Below are 18,925 nucleotides of genomic sequence, written 5' to 3'. Positions count from 1 at the left end.
GGCTCTGGAGGCTTCTGCATCTTGCTCAATGGAGCAGGAAGTAGCTTGGGGACTGGGGCAGCATTTGGGCTCCTATAGACCTGTATGGCATGGAGCAGAAGAATGTGTTGTGTGGGAATCTTGATACATATTTCTGTACTATGATGGCTCTTTACTCTGGGGACACAGCCTCGGTGAAGGGTCAGCTTCAGGGCAAGTGCTCATCAAAATGTGTGTGGGCCCTGAGTTCCAGATGGTTCCAATTTCTAGATGGTTCCCTAAATGTTTCCCCTTTACCTCTCTTCTGATTTGAACCACTATTGCTTTGAAAGTCAAATAAATAATTATGTCTCCTCCCCCACCCCCGCCCATATTCCTCCTCAACACCTAGGCAGCCTCCATCTTTCACAGATGGCCTATGGTACTGTCATCTCTCAGGGTCAGGATGTATGCTCAGGATCTTGAAGGAGACAAGCAAGAGCCTGCCCGTCTTTCCTCCATGTCTCTTGGAGAATCTTCCATTCCTTGACTTGGTCCTTCACCTCATTTCCTTGAGGTAGCTCAGGGTCACTTACGGACCAGGAAGCCGAGACATGGGGTGATGATGTCAGTGGTCTGGCTGAATCAAGATGAGAATGTAGCTTCTTCTCTGGATCGCCCTTCTCGTTACCTCAGGGTCCCCTTCAGGATCCCCATCACTATCTTGTACAACCACACTTGTTCCTTTTATTAATAAGCATTGACAACCTAGGTCATTTGGAACCCTTGGAATTTAGGCAAATTGTGTGTACATTCATTTTGGGGGATGAGTAACTTTTACTAATCCAAGACTCAGAGAAGGTTACCAGCAGCATTATCAACACTGTTACAGAAACATCTTAAATTGGACATCTGGGTAAGTGGTAGAATGCAGCAGTGAGAGAAATGCCGGTCCAGGTGCTGCCCTTGGACTGCCTGACTGGGAGACCTTGGGCATACCTTGTGACCTCTCTGGGCCTTAGAGTCCTGTTTGTAAAATGAGAGGTTGGGATGAGATGGCCTCTGACATTATGTGTGAATGTGTGTTTGATGAGTAGGAGGTGACTCTACTGTATGTCAGAATCTGTGTCAGGCACCAGTGTGCCCAGGCCCCCTATTTCTGCCTTCTGGTTGCAGGGCCCAAAGCTCTTGGTGGGGAATCTTCCCAAACAATTTAGTGGGAAAACAGTTGATGGGAGCTCACAGGTGCTCCCTTCCCTCTTTGCTGCCGGGGGCATGACAGATGGCGTTGCTGGGAAAGAGGCTCCGATCTCAGGAATCATGGCAGGGACTCATGATAAACCAAGGGCAGCCGTCAGCCTAGAAGTAGGACGCAGTTAAGTGCCATTCTGTCCTTGGAGCTGACCAAGGGCATCCTGGTGTCTCAGAGCTTTGCAGGATTGACTTTCCATCTGCTGTTCTGAATTGCATAAGACTCTTTCAGGCCGGTGCAATTAACTAGACCAGTGAGACAGAAATGAGGCAATCACAGCGCTGTGGACTGCACACCTCTTTCTCTGTCAATCTTCCTGGGGTATTTACTCTGTAGGAATCTTCGGGGTCTTGATTGTGAAGAAGGCTTTTCTCCTTCAGGCTTGGTTTTGGTGGTCTAATGGAACGAACACTGGTTTGGGAATCAGAAAGACTTAGATTGAAGTCCTTAGTAAGTCCTCAGTATCATTAATTGGTTCTTGGAAACTGAGACTTTACGTGAACCATGTAGAACAAAAACAGGGGCTCAAATAACGTCAATTCGTTCACTGTCGGCCGTGATTATTTTTTCCCCATCAGTGTTTTAATGAAGCAATGTTATTTGAGCACCTGCCACCTTTCTGCACCGCTGGCTTGGGTATGTGGATAGTGTCTTGGAGCTCCAGGATTCTGCTCTGTAAAATGTGGATGACACAGGACCGAGCAGTGTTGTTTAAGGTAGTGTGAAATGACCTGTGTCACGTAACACACAGGAACCACACTCAGTAACGGGGCTAGATTATTTTTTTCTTTCCAAGGAGTAGGAGAAACTTCTTTCTGTTCCTTGTTCCTTAGGTGTACACAGGATATAGTTGGGTTTCCCTTTTTAAAATCCAAAATGAGAACTTTAGGCAGTCCTGACCTGCCTTCTCCCAGGACAGCCTGGCTAGTTTTACCACTCCTACTGAAACGAGCAGATTTATTTTCATTGAAACAGTAGAAGGGGCTTACTCTGCCCAGCAGCCCCTTCTAGCTGATCTTGGGCCTCAGTGGGAAAGGCCTGTTCCCCTCCTGCCTCCAGACCCAGCCTGAGCACACAGTGCTTCAGCAAGAGAGCCCCTGAGAAATGCGGCCTCGTCTTGTCATGGCCTTTAGCCTGATTGGATGGGACAGCTGGCTGGGTATATGGCTTTGCTGGCCTCTCAGCTGATAATTAAAATGCTTTCGCCTCAGGATAAAAGTAATATATTTTTTCTCCTCCCTTCTTGGCTGTGCCAGTCTACTGCCAGGGTCAGAGGGAACACCTTTTTCACATCCCCTCCTGGCTTCCCCACATCAACTGAGCATTCTTATTTCACAGGCTCTCTTTTTTTTTTTTTTTTTTAAAGATTTATTTATTTATTTGTTTTTTATTTATTTATACAAGCACTGGGTACAGTCAGAAGCGCGGGAGGGTGAGAGAATTCACCAGAGCCAGAGCAGGGAGCAGAGCAGGCAGAAGGAGCGAAGTACACTGCTGAGGGGAGCAGCGGGCGGCAGGAGAGGTCTGCGCGCCACGTGGGACCCTCCTCCGGTGGCCAGGGAGCAACCGGGGATCAAACCGGTGCTGCAGAGGCCGCGGGCAGCTTCACAACCCAGCACTCAATCACTGCGCCACCGGGGAGGCCCTTCACAGGCTCTCTTAACACTCTGCACATGCAGGTGGACTGAAGAGATTGTATTCTGAATACTGTTAGGAGAGTGGAGTGTGGTCGCCCTCTCAGCTCTGGATAGCAGTTGGTTACCTGCAGCTATTCCAAATCTGGTTGTGCCAGCATTGTGCTTTTCCTATGCATTAATCCCTGCCACCTCCCTTTCTCCAAACAATGCCCAAATTCTGCTTTGGAGCCCCCACACAGGATGTGAGCCCCATTCCCAATGGAGATGAGCCCATGCGAGTTCTGGGTTTGCATCCTGGTCCTGTTGCCTGCTAGCTGGAACCTTGAGCAAATGACATACTATGTCTTAGTTTTTTAAAACGTAAACTCGGAGTAGTTATAATCCCACTCATCTCATTGCACAGGGAAGAAGTAAGAATTGAATAAAATAATCTAGGTGAAACTTTTAACAGTGCTTAGCACAAGCCGGTGTTTCATACATTGATCATTGTTATTGTAATTTACAGCCACTGACTTTATTCTCTGAGTATTTGAACCCATAATTTATGAGCATGTACTTTTGAGTATAATTTGTCTTGTACTTGCCTTTTCAATGTGTTAGTCATGTTCTCTCCAATTGCACTATGGATTTTTAAATTTAAAATGTCATGTACACACAAGATAAAAACAGTACAAAATTGAAATACAGAGAAAAGCCAGTCGTCTTCCTATCCTAAACTTTAAGTTTACTGCTTAGCAGTGAATGAGGGGGGTGGTGGGGACGGGGGAAAAAAAAGTGAATGAAATTAAGTTTTTTGGGGTGGGTCTCCTTTGACATTTTGTTTTTCCTATGGAAAAAAATGGATTCTTGATGGCAGAGATGGCATTGCTTTTCCTTTTTCCATCTTGCCCTGCTCCCCACCTCCCCTGCCTTTAAATCATGCACACACCAGGCTTTGCAAACAGCAGCCCGGATGTTCGGCAGCAGTTCCACTGTGGCTATGAAATCTTGCCTTTTCTGTCCCAGTTCCTTTCTGGATAGATTCAAAACCTTTGTTCAGTAAATTGCATTTGCTCTCATCAAGCCCTTGCTTTTGTATGTCCATTTCATAAACTTCTCAGGAACTAGGGACGCTTGAGGAAGGTGTTGTTGGAGTAGCTCAGGAAGTCAGAAGTCCAGTGTTTGTCTGTGGACTCGCCCAGCTTTGGTGATTCACTGTCTACCCCCTCCTGGGAGAAATAGACTGGGGGATGGAGTGGGGGTAGGCCCTCTCACCACACCCATGGGGTTACAAGACCTTGATAGTGCTTGACCTTGTAACTGAGACCTCTTTATGCAAATCCTTGTCACTGTTTGCCACCTGATGTGCCAGGAAAAAGTCTCATTGAAAAAAAAAAGTTATTCCAGATTTCACTGTGCAAATGCAACTGTTTTTATCGTTACGTGTGAATCGCCTATTCTTGTCTATGTACCTCATCTTCTCCTGCCATTTTAGTCATGGTGTACATGCCATCTGGACACTTACTATATATTTCTTGGTTCTGCATTCTGTCAACCTTCAGAATCCAAGAGGAAAACGAACAAGACTGTGAATGGGGGAATTAGCGATAGTTTTTTTATTTCCAGTCTTTAACTTTCTTTTGTGTTTATCTTTATTTATTTTTTAAAAATTATCATTATTTACTTAGATTCTCTATAGGAGGCTTAGAACACCAGTTTGTGAGGGCAAATTCCATGGGTGAGAGCAGACACAGCGGAGGTGGCCCTGGAGCTGAGGAGCAGCTTGGATTTGGCAGAACCTGCAAGTCCACACAGTCTCTTCTGCCTGGGCTGCTCTGTCACCTCCTGCTTCTCCTCTTTGTGGAAGATCTCACCTCTCTGGTGTCGGGGCTGACGTGGCTGCTTCTTCGTGAAACCAGCCTCGGAGATGTTTTGGGATCTTCCCACCATTGATGACAATGTTGGTAGAGGTAGCGCTGACCAAGTACTGGTGTGTCCTATGCAGGGGCGTTCGGTAGAGGGACAGAGGTCCAGTCACAAGTAGCAAGCCCTGCCCAGCTGCTTCCAGAAAACTATCCTCCTGCCTCTGTGACACCCTGTTAGGATGGTCAGGAGTGATGCCTCTCGTGGTTTTCTGACATGCTGACCAAAGGATTTTTGCTGTGGCTCAACAGCTTTTGAGGTACACCTTCAGTAGGATAATACTGGGACACTTTGTGACGTTTAACCCCTTGGGTTCTGCCATTCTTGTCAGTACCAGTTGGTTTTTTGACTATAGCCAGAACCTTCTCCTTCTTTTCTTTTCAGTCCTGGCCATAGCTGCTGAATACTTGCTGTTATACATGACCTTTCTAGAATGTGAGCCCATTCCTCACACTAGGACAGGGTTTCAGCTGCTATGGGGCTTCTGCCTCTTAGGGGTTTTGGCCTTGGCCTTCTTAACTTCACCACCAGCATCAGCTTTCTGGACTTCAGATTTCTTCTCTTTAGTAGCTGCTTTCTCACCCATCATCTCACAAGATGGGAAAGGACTTTGTGTTTATTGAGAAGACTGGCGCTCAAAGCATCCTTAGAAGATGTGGTATATATATATGGAATATGGTATATACAATGGAATACTAGTTAGCTTTAAAAAAAAGTAAAATCTTTTTGATTGCTGAGTAATATTCCACTGTATATATGTACTGCATCTTTTTGATCCAGTCATTTGTTTTGGGGCATTTGGGTTGTTTCCAAAGCTTAGCTATTGTAAATAGTGCTGCTATAAATGTAAGGGTGCAGGTGCCCTTTTGAGTTAATGCTTCTATGTCCTTTGGCAAAATAAGCCAGAAGGAAAAAGAAAAATACCAGATGGTCTCACTCATAGCAGGAATTTAGAAAACCTAAATGAGGGACCAGGAAAAAGACTAATTATAATAAAGTAAAACTCAAAATCAACAAGCAACTATAAACCAGAGATGCGCTGCAGGGGGAGAGAAGAGAGTGGGATCGGGACAAGGCGGGTGGGAATTGTGTGGGGCCTATAACCAAGATGAAAATGCATACATTGTGCAAAAATGAAAATCATGTAAAAAATATATAAAATTTAAAAAAAATAAAAATAATAAAACATTTGAAACATGGATGGACCTAGAGGATATTAAGCTTAATAAAACAGGGAGAAAGACAAACACCATATGCTTCACTCATATGTGGCATATAGAAAAAACAAACAGATGAACTAAATAAAAAAAAAATAACTTTTAGGGGACTCCTTGGTGGCGCAAGGGGTTAAGACACAACCTATGAAGCTATCCGCAGCCACTGCAGCACAAATTTGATCCCCGGTCAGGGAGCTACCCACATGGTACAGCAGACCTCTCCTGACTCACCCGCTGCTCCCCTCAGCAGTGTATTTCAGCCAATCTGCCAGTTCTGTTCCCCACTCTGTCTCTGGTGAATCCAGTCATCTCCCCTCACCCCCGACACATACCTCTGGCCTGTACCCCAGGTCTTGTATGCATAAATAAATAAATCTTTAAAAAAATAACTTTTAGACTGTATTTCAATCAGTGGGCACCCGAAGGAAAGGGAGGGGAATAATTGGGACAAAGGGAACCATGGTGTCGTAAAGGATAGAATTGACATTGCCTGGTGAACTTAATGTTGTATACACACTTACTGATGCCAAGTAACATACACCTGAAACTTACATCATGTTATAATGCAGGGCTACATCAATAACAAATTATTTTTTAAATTTTAATTGTTTTTAGTGTGAAAGAAATTCAGTAGAAAAGAACTTAAATAGGATTAGTATGCAGAAAGAGAGAAGGATAATAGTTTCCCAATGAAACAGCCAAAGTTACCCCTCCCTTGGTGTGTAAATGCCCAGCCAAACAGGGTTGACCCAAAGTGGGGCCACTGAGGCCCACAAGCTTGCCACAAGACTAAGGCAGTTTCTGGTGGGGACCCATAGGAAAGGGGCAGAAGGGGCCAGGCAAGTCTGGGACAAAAGGAACAAAATCAAAATACAAGTCGAGATAAAGGCTGCCATTGTCAGCCTCCCATGGGTTCTCACCCACCTCTCTTTCATGTAATGTCTCTACTACATGTGTCTCCTCCTATGTACCCCAAGTCCCTGGTGCAAGTCCAAAGGCAAGAAGCAACTGGGCCTCCTTATTTACATGTCTCTGCTCCACATGCCTCCTCCAAGTCACCTAAAAAATTTACTTTTTATATTCCAGAGGCCCCCCATCACCCCAACCTATACACCACGAATCCACCGGAAATCATCCCAGCAGCTCCTTCCCATGGGTTTGCTAAGTGAGCTTCTCTGGCTGGAGCAGGCTGGTGTTTCAGCTGCACCCAAGTGCCTTTCTCTCTGGCTTCCTTTTTTCTTTATCATTTTCTCTCATGCATTTCAGGAAGCTCTCTCAGCTTTTAGAGTGCTTAATGTGCTCAATACGATCATTGGTTCTCTTAGCAAGAATCTTGCCCTTTGTTTGTTTACAGCAGAGTCTTCCAGCGTTGTCATGGTAACACTGGTGGGGCACTCCTTGCTGAGCTCTGCCCATCCCCTTGATGTCTACAGTGTCACCTTTCCTATAGATTCCCATGTATGCGGCTAAGGGAATGACTCCACATTTTCTAAAAGGCCTTGAGAAAGTATATAGCGGGTGCCTTTCAAGCTCTCCCTTTGTGTTGGTCATTTTGGCAACTTGGCGATGGCACTTCCAACTGAAAGGTTAACACATTTTTTTGAAAAGGAAATTGGTCCATGAGGGTGCAGGGACCTGGCTTCATCTTTCAGAATTACATAAATACTAAAAAATTAATTTGATCCACAAAAAAAAAAAAAAAAAAAAAGGGAACCTGGAGAGGTCAAATGACTCCTCAGGTTATGCTGTGAGATGCTGACTGTAGGGCAGTGTTATTTCTTTCAACCCCAGCCCCTGACAACAGAACCAGTGCTGCTGGGCTTTCAAGCTTGATCCAGAGTGTTGTGGGAAATATGGATACCACCGTCCAGGGAGTCGGTATGAGGTGTTTATAAAGCCCAGAGGTCAAAGCTGGGAAGTGAAGCCTGCATCTGGCCTGCTTAACAACATGAGCTCGATCATTTTCTTCACTGTGCTGTATAGTAGGACAACAATATTCACTGTTCTCCTCGGTGACTTAGTTTCAGTAAGAAAAAACATAATATATTTATTTCTTTTTCTTCTGGCTTTATTGAGATGTAATAACATATAACATTATGTAAGTTTAAGGTGCATAAGATGTTGATTTGATACCCATGTACTGGGAAATGGTTACCACTATAATGTTAGTTAATACATTCATTTCACATAATTACCTTTATCTTTTGGTGCTGAGAACATTTAAGATCTACTTACTTAGCAACTTCCAAGTACACAGTACAGTATTGCTAATTATACAGTATGTGAGATCCCCAGAACTTAATCTCCTACCTCCCAGCCTGTGACACCCACATTCTATTCTGTATTTTTATATTTCCAGCTTTTTTAGACGCCACATGTAGTAATATCATGTAGTCTTTGTCTTCGACTCCTTTTGCTTAGAATAATGCCCTCAAGTTTCACCCATGTTGTAAATGGCAGGATTTCCTTCTTTCTGATGGCTAAATAATATTCCATTGTGTGTGCATGTATAATTATGGAAATGTATATGTATGTATGGAAATACATATTATATACATACATACACATAATACATGTATATGTATGGAAATATGTGTTTTTACACTTGATCTTAGCCAAAAGGCCGAGAAGCGATGGAAATATGTGTTTTTATATGTGTATATATAAACATTTTCTTTATCCACAGACACACACTTAGGTTTTTTTTTCTTTATCTTGCCCATTGTGAATAATGCTACAATGAAAACAAGAGTGTAATTATCTCTTCAATATTCTGCTTTCATTTTATTTGGATTTATACCCAGAAGTGGCATTGCTCGTCATATGATAGTTCTACTTTTAATTTTTTAGGGAAACTGCATACTGTGGTCCATAGTGACTGTGCTAATTCACATTCCCACCAACGGTGTACAAAGGCTCCCTTTTCTCTACATCCTTGCCAAGCTAGTTATCTCTTGTCTTTTTTATAATAGCCATCCTAACAGGTGTAAGGTGATATCTCATTGTGGTTTTGATTTGAATTTCCCTGCTATTTAATGATGGTAAGCATCTTTCTGTGTACCTGTTGGCCACATGTTTGTCTTTTCTGGGAAAATGTCTTTTCAGATCCTTTGCCAATTTTTTAATTGGATTGAAAAGCATTTTTATTTCTTGAGCAGTCGATGCCTGGCTATCTGTGCTTTGGGATAAAATCCTGGGCTGGATCAATAACATTATGCCATTGGCAGCTCTCCGCTCTCCCCCACCAATGGAGACTGGACTAGCCTTCCTAATTAATTGGATTTAACTAACAATAAAATTAGCTTATCTTTCCCAAGTGCATGGCAGCTGGACACAAGAAAACATGCCTTGTCAGTTCCCATGGATAGCAATGGAGAACCAACTTAAAATTTTCCCATGAAGCTTCTCTCAGATGATTTAAAATAACTAGTTTAACATGACCTTATCTGATATGTCCCCCTGAGGGGGAATAACAATTACCATTGTTAATTGTTATTAACAATTGTTATTAACAATTAACAATAACAATTACCATTGTTATTCATGGTAATAACAATAAATGGCCCTTGATTTCCCCCACCCGCATACTCTTTGAGATGACATGACGAATAATCACATTTTGTATTTGGAGATTTAGAATTTTATTGGAGTCAGTAGCTAAGGTACTCTGGGCAGGGGTGTGGTATCCCCATTTTACAGTAGGGGAAACTGAGGCTCAGCGAGGTTTAATACCAGGCCCAGAAGACGAGACTAGAGAATAGTGGGTCCTGGAGTTGAATCTCGGACTCTGTAGCCCTTGTGTGGTGGTCTCTCTGCTGTGTCCTTTGGCAAGTGATTTCAATACCTGGCAGCAGACCCTGTGACTCCTCACCAGAGTGTGGGTGTAGAGGGAAGCCCCCACATTAAAACTGACATCTACGGACCTGGTGATCCTAAAATACACAGGTGCTGACAGCTGGTTTCTCTTGTCCCCTTTCCTAAGAGCCCTTCTGAAGGTGCACTGGGGTCTTCTGCCGTCATCCTGTTACCCTCAGTTTGCTTCTTGTTAATGTTGGCCCTGACCCAAAAGCGCACTTCCGTAGAGCTGTGCAAAGGTTGAACCATCAGAGAAGTTCCCATTGTATCACACTCTTGTTTTCCTTATATTTGTGTTGTGGTTTTGTTTTTCTTCAAGAAAGGGAAGCATATATATAGATTTCAGATATATTCATAGATGCTCATTTCCGGAATGAAAACATTTTTAACCAGTAATGTAACGTAAGCAATAAAAAAGGCTTGGGCACATTTGTCAGTGGCAGGGCCTGGTGCAGCTGTTCTGATGTTATGGTTTCTATGCTCTGTCATATTGGAGGGCGCAGACTCTCCTAGGATGGCACCCTTGCAGCTGAGTTTGTAGTCAGGTGGGCCACAGACCATTCCCTGTGGAGGAGAGCCAGGCATGCTTTGTGGGGTCTGCTTAGCTTTTGAGGTGAATGTCAAGAAAGACATTTTCATCTTTCTTTCCTTAATGTTCTGATTTGGATTGATTGCTAGTGGAATAGCTTCCCAGCTGTTGCCTTCTCCTGCTCTAGAAGAGAATCTCAACTTAGTTGTTGCTAGTACTTTTGAGCTTTTGCGATGTGAGGAAAGAAAAGAACTAGAATCCTGCAGATTTGACCATATATATGTATATATGGCCTGGTAGAAACATATATATATATATATATATATATATATATATATATAAATAGTGGGTCTCCTCCACTTCAGTGCCAACCTGCCCTGGGATCCCAGAGCCACAGCTTCCATGATCTTGAACTCCTCCCTCTGCAGGTAGGACTGGTCAATTTCAGCCTGAGCTGCTGCCTTGGTCTAGGGTTATTTTGCTTGTGAGCTTTCTCTCTCTCTCTATATATATATATATATATATACATATATATATATATATGTATATATATATATATATATATATATATATATATAGGAGGGGCACGGCAGAGTCTTTACTTCTAAGTGATTGTGAGTATACTAATAATGTGTAGTAAGTTCTTGAATTCTGTCCTCTAGTAATTTTGATTAAGAGGAACTAAAAGCAGCCAAACAGTTTTACTAGTATTCATTAGTCTAAACCTTAGTCTGAAAGGATGATTTTTAAGACTTGCTACTGCTACACACAGGTTCTGATTATTTGCTACTTTTTCATTGATAAAGCCCTAGACCTTCAAGAAAGCTACAGGGAAAATAATATTTTATCCCTTTCTTTCTTAAAAAAAATCTTGTCTTTATTTCATTTTACTACATCCAAGAAAGAAAGTATTAAGATATATAGTTGCTTGAACTCAAAGGCATGGGAAAGCAGACAATTTATATCCATTAAATTTCTAAAAAATGTGGGGTAAAAAGATGAAATCCTTGCATCAGCTTTACGTCTGTACTAAAAAGCTAGACTTGCTCTTCCTCAAAAAGTGAAGGAACCTACTATATAATATAAGCAATTACTTAATGCCTTGTCACAAGAGTAGGACTCGAGCTTTGCTAAAGCATCATATTCTGGGGAGGCATCTAAAATGCCCAGTCCGTGGTACAGGGTCATCTCTCTTCTTCCCCTATACATTTCTGTGATAGTTTTCATGGATTTCTTGCTGGATGTTGCAGACAGAGACCAAGAGGTCATGTATGTAGACCTTCAGCCCTGTTCTCCCAGAAGTAGGTCCAGAGCATGGTCATCGTCCGCTGGGTCTCCTCCACTTCAGTGCCAACCTGCCCTGGGATCCCAGAGCCACAGCTTCCATGATCTTGAACTCCTCCCTCTGCAGGTAGAACTGGTCAATTTCAGCCTGAGCTGCTGCCTTGGTCTAGGGTTATTTTGCTTGTGAGCTTTCTGTGGCCTGCTCCTCAGCCTGCAGCTGCTCCTGGATGCCTTGCAACTGACTGATTGGCCTGGCAGTAGCAACTCTGCGTCAGAAACATTTTTTAAAAGTGCTTCTTTGTGTAAGGGTGACAAATGGAAGAAAATAGGAGATTTGAAAAATTGTCCTGTGGCCCATGTGAACCCTCTGGATGCCTGAGTGCCTGAGGGAAAATAGAATCCACATAATTTTGATTTATTTTAGGATGCTTCCCCAGCCCTTTCCCATTAAACACATCTCTGTCCTGTGATTCTAACATGTTCCTGACTTTAAGTGCAAGACTGTAGGTTGCAAGGTTCATGAATCTGGCCAAATTTAGACTCCTCATAAGCTTGTTGGTGCTTGACTTCATACACAGTGTATTAGAAGACAAGCTTCGAACGGGAAGCTCATTGATAATGACCTTCCTGGAAGAATAAGAATGTCCCTGCTCAGAAAAAAAAGTTGATATTCTAAGATCTTTCCTCACATGGAGGTTCCCTGAGGATAGGAAATTCAGCATTTGAGTTTTCCTAGCTGTGTCTGACTGTGCCCTTATGCCTACATTCCTTCCCATGTAGTAGGAGAGGAACAGATAGATGTCCCCCTAGCCCCCCATCCCGGACACGGAGGCGTATCACTTTGAGAATACACGTGATTTTGAGTTGCCAAACCATAGTGAGATCCTCAATTCCATCACAAGGGGAATAGAGTTTTTAGAGTAATTTTTGGAGACAGGCTGGGAAGATCCAGGTAGAGCCTTGTCTTACTCATTTTGGTGGGCATGGAGTTCAAAGGAAGGTTCTTACAGAGGCATTCATAGCATAGACTGAAAGACAGTGAGTCAGGACAAAGGCAGTCTTAGCCTGAGGAAGTACTTGAGGTTGGTCCCTCCCTGTACTTAGAGAGGTTGAGGAATGATTCATAGAAAACTTTAATCTGTGTTTCTTAGCTTTCCAGGAGTTTTAAGAACTTTGGTTCAAAGTGGCAGCCATCATTTTGAGCCTTTGTGGTTGTGACTTCCTTACCTGGAGAGTGATGGTGAGCCATCACCAGATGGGCACTCGGCTATGTAGCCCCCTCAAATTCTGGTCTGCAATTCTCCAGGTGAAGTGCAGGTCACACAGCCTGGAGAGTTTGCCTGTGAGTGGGTTATGATTCTCAACCCAGCAGGTCTTCACGAGAAACTGACATGCCTGTTACTGTTTAGATGCCCTAGGACATACGATAAAGGGTCACTTTATCAGGCAGGTAATATAGATGTCATTTCTACAGCATTCTTTCCAACCTCAGGAGCCACTATGTAAACAATCCAATTAGAACAGCACGAAACCGCATGGATGAATGGGTGGCCAAGGGCGCATGAGATGTTGTCTGGAGAAAGCAAAATTCTTGGGAAGACCTTGAGGGAGGAATTAGGCCATAAAGGAGATATGGGACTGAGGGGGAATCTGGGAGGGTGGATGGTGGGTCACAACAATGATTTTCCAGGGAAGGGGGCCTGCTTCAGCTCAGACAAGGCCAGATGTTTGTTGGTGCGCTCTCCTGTCACCCACGCTCTTTCAGAAATCCCCAGACCTGGATTATGGGACATGAGACCCAGGCTCCCAAGTAGTTGAGTCACCTATATAGAAACATCTCCTGCTTCTAAGTGCCGGAGAGCACAGGGTGGAAGAGTATCATGAGCTCTGAGTCAGGCAGATGTGGCTCTGGGCAAGGTGCTCAGCCTCTGAGCCTATTTCCTCTTCTGTAAAATGGGGATAATCCTAGTGTTTACTCACAGCATGGTTAATGAGCATCACATGACATTAGGCATTGCATGTGAGACCTTAGCATAAGCCTGGAAAATTGTAAATGCTCAAAAAAGGGGAGCTTTTCCTTTTTTGAAAAAAATTCTGTTTTTAAGAGTGGCTGCTTATGTGGTAGCAGTGGATATGAGAATAGGTTCACAAGTGTGTCACCAACTGTTTCCATTACTATTGCTTCCGGACAAACCATCCCAAACGAGAATCATTTCATTGGGCTCATGGGGACTTTTGGCTTGTCATTTGGAAAGGACTCAGTGGGAATGCCTTGTTCCTGCTTCTCAGTATCTGGGCCACTGCTGGAAACACTTGAAGATGGAAGCAGGAATCATCTGAAAGGCTGCTTCATATCTCTCTGGTACCTGGGCTGGGAGGACTTGAAGCTTAGGACTGCTTGCCTATGGTGGTCCCCACGTGAACTCTTGCATGCGTGTGGCTATCTCGGGGCCCTTCTTACATGGTGACTCAGGGCTTCAAAGTAAACAGGCAGAAGCTGCACCATCTTCTCTAATCTTGCTTAGAAGTCATGCAGAGTCACGTCCACCGCATTCTAGTAGTTAAAGTGAGTCTCAGACCCACCCAGAATCAAGTGGAGGGGACAGAGACACTCCTTTCACTGGGGGGAATGTCAAGGTCACATTGGAGAGAAGCAGTTAAGATGGGGGCGCAACCTGCCATGCCCACCGAAGGCAGAGCTGAGGGTATCGCTGCCTGGAAGCTTGTGCAGCAGCTCCCTATGCCGTGTGCCAGGAAGAAATGCTTCTGTTTATGCAATCTTCAAGGTCTGATGTGCTGCCTCATTCTTGATTATTTTTATCTGGTTTGTTGCTGGCAGTTTCTGAGCTATGACAGAGGTCTGGGGCCCTTCTCAGTCAAGTTGAACTGAGATGATGGGAAAAATTCAGGGCAAGTGGCTGTTTGAGAAATGTTCTTTAATAAGGAAAGCAACTGCACAAAAGCTCTTCTTCTGCCTTTCTGTTTCCTGCTGGTGACATCTGTGTCTGCATGAGCTCAGGGTAGAGTCCCAGGTGTATTATCCGGGCTTAATTTGCACAATACAGCAATGGCTGTGGGTGTCCACAGTGACATCTTTTGAAGTCGTCATATTTTAGGAAGCTGGGGAAAGTAAGGTGTCCTGCAAAAACACACTAGAGCTTTGGCCAAGGAGATGGCACTGATTTTCCTGTTTTAATCACAAGAGGCTTGGTTGGCTTTAGGAAAACTTTTACTCAGCAGCATGAGAGAGGTGGGAATGGGGTACAGAATCCAAAGAAGAGATGAAAGTGAAGTTCCCCTGGAAAGCTGGGGCAGGTTTGAGGGGTCATTGAAAAATAGCTTGAAGAAGGCTGATGAGTTGTGCTACATCCACCTCGACCAGCCATTGACTGTTTGTGTATTAACTCCCCACCATGTCCCCTTCTGCCGGGAAACCCACCTGGCATGCAGTGAGAGCATGTGGCAAACACAGATGAAGGCATGTACTCACCAGGTGGCCAAACAGAATGCGGAGTGGCCAGGAAACCTGGACAGTCCCGAGGTTGGAACCAAGGCCTCAGTACCACAGTCCTGTAACTGATTTGCCCTCAGAACACTCTGCTGCAGGCTGGGATCATGTCTGAGGACTGGCGCTACAGAGCCACACCTCAGCCGACCACAGCAAGCTCACCTGTCTCCTCTCTGCCCACTGCAGGCCTGCGGCTGACATGGTGACAGGCAGTGCAGTGTTTGGGGCTTGCCTGCTGTCCTACATGAATGCAGGTTGGAGCCGCTTTGCCACACCGTGTGGACCCAGTGTGTGAGGACTGAGGCTGCATGTGGTCTAGACGGTGGCAGTCAGCAATGCGTGAGTTGATGGCCACAACTGGAAATGACCATGTTCCTAGATGGAGGAGCGACTAGAGGGATGGGGGAAGCTTCAGTCCCTGTTGAAAGGGAAGGCGGGAGGATATTGGCACAGAGACAGGGAGAATGCAGCCATGAATAGCCGCTGCGCTCACTGAATGCTCATCCTTCCCATAGAGTGGACGGTGTACAGGTGCCCGGCCAGAGCAAATGAGCGATGAGAAGCCAGAGAGATTTCCCGGGACTCGTTGGCCACTCCTCAGCCTGTGTGTGGGATTGTTACTCTGACTGTCCCGGTGCCACATCCCCAGTTCACCTCCGTCCCCTGGGTGATTGTAATAAGTCACTTACTGTCTTCTTGATGGCGTCTCTTGCTTTTTCAGCTCAGTTTGTCTCACTTTAACCATGGTTGTTTGGCTTAAACACACCACTGATCTGATCTGATCACACCACTTCCCCATTTAACAATTGCCTGTGACTCCAAGGTAGATCCCAAGCTCTGTGCCTCTCCACTCCTGCCTCGACCCTTTGCTCCAACCCCATCTTCTTACTTTTCCTTCATGGCCATTCTGCTCCCGCTGCCAGGGACTGTTTCCTACATGTGTCAGGGTTTTTGTCCTTCTTTCCCTGGAAATCACACTGCTCTACCTACTGAAGGTGTCCTCCTGATTCTCTCCCCTGAACCCCACCCCAGACTTCCTTTCTAGTCCAGAGAGCAGTTCTATATTCTGTGGATCCTTTCCTCTACGTCTGCTGTTACTCGACAGTTCCCCAGTAGATGCTCAGACAAGAAGGCAGATGCGGTAAAATGAAGTTGTCATTATAGAGCTTGGGAGCTGGGCCTCCCTGGTGGCGCAAGGGTTTGGGCACTGCATATGAAGCAATCCGCAGTCTCTGCAGCACGAGTTTGATCCCCAGCCGGCAGGGAGCAACCCACATGGCACAGCAGACCTCTCCTGTCTCACCCGCTGCTCCCCTCGGCAGTGTCTTCGGTCTGTCTGCCTGTTCTGTTCCCCACTCTGTCTCTGGTGAGTCCTCTCACCCCCTGCATCTCTGGCCTGTACCCCAGTTCTTGTATGCATAAATAAATATATAAATCTTAACAAAAAATAGAGCATGGGGGCTGAAACCCATCACCAAGGCTTTGTCACTTACTGACTCTGGAACTGAGATCCTACTTCACTCAGCTACAGCCACAGTGCCTTCTTCCTTAAGTAGCAGTTAAAGCAGTATCCATCTCCTGAGGTTTTTAAATGAGATAATGCATGTAAATGCTTAATGCTGGTGTGTAGTAAGAACCCAGTAAATGCTAGCAACATTGTGATAGTGGTTGTATGTGCAGATTTACGGCCAGAGTGAATGAGAGTGGAGTTGAGAGGGAGTGGAAAATGAGGGACGTCTCAGCCCATTTTCCTTCTCAGGGCTCTCTCTCTTCCTCTCTCTTTTGACTGCTGGCCTCTTCCAATAAGCGAAGCAGTTGATTTCTTTTTTTTTTTTTGAGTTATTTATTAATGTATATAAGAACTGGGGTACAGGTCAGAGGTGTGGGGGGTAAGAGGATTCACCAGAGACAGAGTGGGGAACAGAACAGGCAGATTGACTGAAATCCACTGCTGAGGGGAGCAGCGGGCGAGTCAGGAAAGGTCTGCTGTGCCATGTGGGTCAGCTCCCTGGCTGGGGATTGAACTCGTGTTGCAGTGGCTGTGGTTAGCTTCATAGTGCTACGTCTTAACTCCTTGCGTCACCAGGGAGGCCCACTTTGCCTTTTTAATATACGAGCTTTGGTCTGTCTTTCCCACTCTCTGCAGCCCCTATTACCCTGTTGGCTGGTACAGGGATGAGTGGGTCAAAGAAGCACAGATGGTGATTTAATATGGGTGGGGACAGGAACTGAAGGTTTCCCCTGGGAAAGGACTAGTGAGATAGGCACAGGGCCAAGCAGCAGGGCTTAGCTATGTGTCAGTCAATAGGAATCAGTAGATTATTGGTTAGTCAAGAGCTGTCGGGAGGGCCTCCCCAGTGGCGCAGCAGTTGAGCGCTGAGTTGCGAAGCTGCCCGAGGCCTCTGCGGCGCCGGTTCAATCCCTGGCTGCTCCCCGGCCACCAGAGGAGGGTCCCACATGGCGCGCAGACCTCTCCTGCCGCCCGCTGCTCCCCTCAGCAGTGTACTTCGGTCCTTCTGCCTGCTCTGCTCCCCACTCTGGCTCTGGTGAATTCTCTCACCCTCCTGTGCTTCTGACTGTACCCAGTGCATGTATAAACAAAACAAACAAACAAACAAATAAATAAAAACATGCCTCTATTAAAAAAAAGAGCCGATGGGAGAGGGTTACATAAGTTGAAGTGGAGATTCTGGCCTGAGAACATTCTGTTTTGGACTCCAATGAACAGCTGTATGGGGCCAACCTGCTACCACTTAGCACCAGATACATTCCTGTCTTGAGGATAAAGGTCCAGTGGACACAGTGGGACTTGAAGATCCTAAGATTCCTCTGCTGTATTCATTCTTACTCTCACTTTTGAACATTCAGTTTTCTTCTTCTCAGTCATCCCACTGACCCTCCTGATGGTTTGCCTAGATATGCCATCTAGGGGGTGTGACTTGAAACTGATCAGTGGTAGTGAATTTGCAGAGTCCAGCCTATGTGACTGAAAACTCAGTTCGTAACATGGTTTCAGACCTGGTGTAAGAGGATGACTTGCCTTGTCCATAAATAAACTTCGCCCAGCCCCCAAGCTAAGTTCTGCCTCAGCCATGGTTCTTTTAGCACGTTTGCCCTAAATTATGCTTGGTGAATGCTGCTGCCCAGCAAGTTGTTTTACACTTTGCCAAAGCTGTCAGTGTGAGCGTCTTAGATCGTCCCAGATATATACAGTCTTCACTTTGCAAACACTCATTTATATATGAAAGACTGGTTCCCTCCCCTAGAAGGATATGGAACAATACTCAGGTGGTTTGGTTTTAGTCAGCGACCCTCTGGATTCTAGCAGACAGGGCAGTGGACTGAGAGGTAGAATTAGGTTTGACTTCTGGCTTTGGTGGCTTTCCTGCCAGTTCCTTTCTGTTCGAAACAGTTATCACTCCCTGCCTTTGCCAGCAAGAAGCCATCAGTTTGACAGTGCTACGAGTAAACCCCTCTTATAGTGGGGGCTCTGTCACTACAGGACACATGAGTAGGTGAGGTTCCTGCTTAATTAACTAATGACATGAATCCACTCCAAGACAAATAAAATGAAGATGTGAGTCATACATGGCACCATAGGAGAGGCCAGCATTGTAGAAATGTACAAGGCATTGTAGAAATGCAATTACTAAATAGTTGCACTGAGTAGAGGGGGTAGCATGTATTGTGGAAGGAGCATGGATTATTGAAGCCAGAGTGGGGTGCAGTCCTGCCTCCTTCTCTGCCTTGATGTAGAAAACCAACTTAATTTCTGAGCCCCAC

At 45.0% G+C, this 18,925-nt stretch overlaps 1 protein-coding gene and 1 pseudogene across 1 annotated transcript in view; one reads left to right on the top strand and one right to left on the bottom strand.

Moving 5' to 3' along the window:
* Window positions 1-18,925, top strand: part of MAP3K9 (mitogen-activated protein kinase kinase kinase 9) — an 83,896-nt gene that overhangs the window by 16,245 nt on the left and 48,726 nt on the right.
* Window positions 8,483-8,601, bottom strand: LOC119239693 (U2 spliceosomal RNA; annotated as a pseudogene).

Source organism: Talpa occidentalis, unplaced genomic scaffold (assembly GCF_014898055.3).
Source record: "Talpa occidentalis isolate TD23 unplaced genomic scaffold, MPIMG_talOcc4v2.1 talOcc4.11, whole genome shotgun sequence".
Lineage (NCBI taxonomy): Eukaryota > Metazoa > Chordata > Mammalia > Eulipotyphla > Talpidae > Talpa > Talpa occidentalis.
Note: the sequence above shows the minus strand (reverse complement) of the source record. Positions and strands in the feature narration are given on the sequence as shown.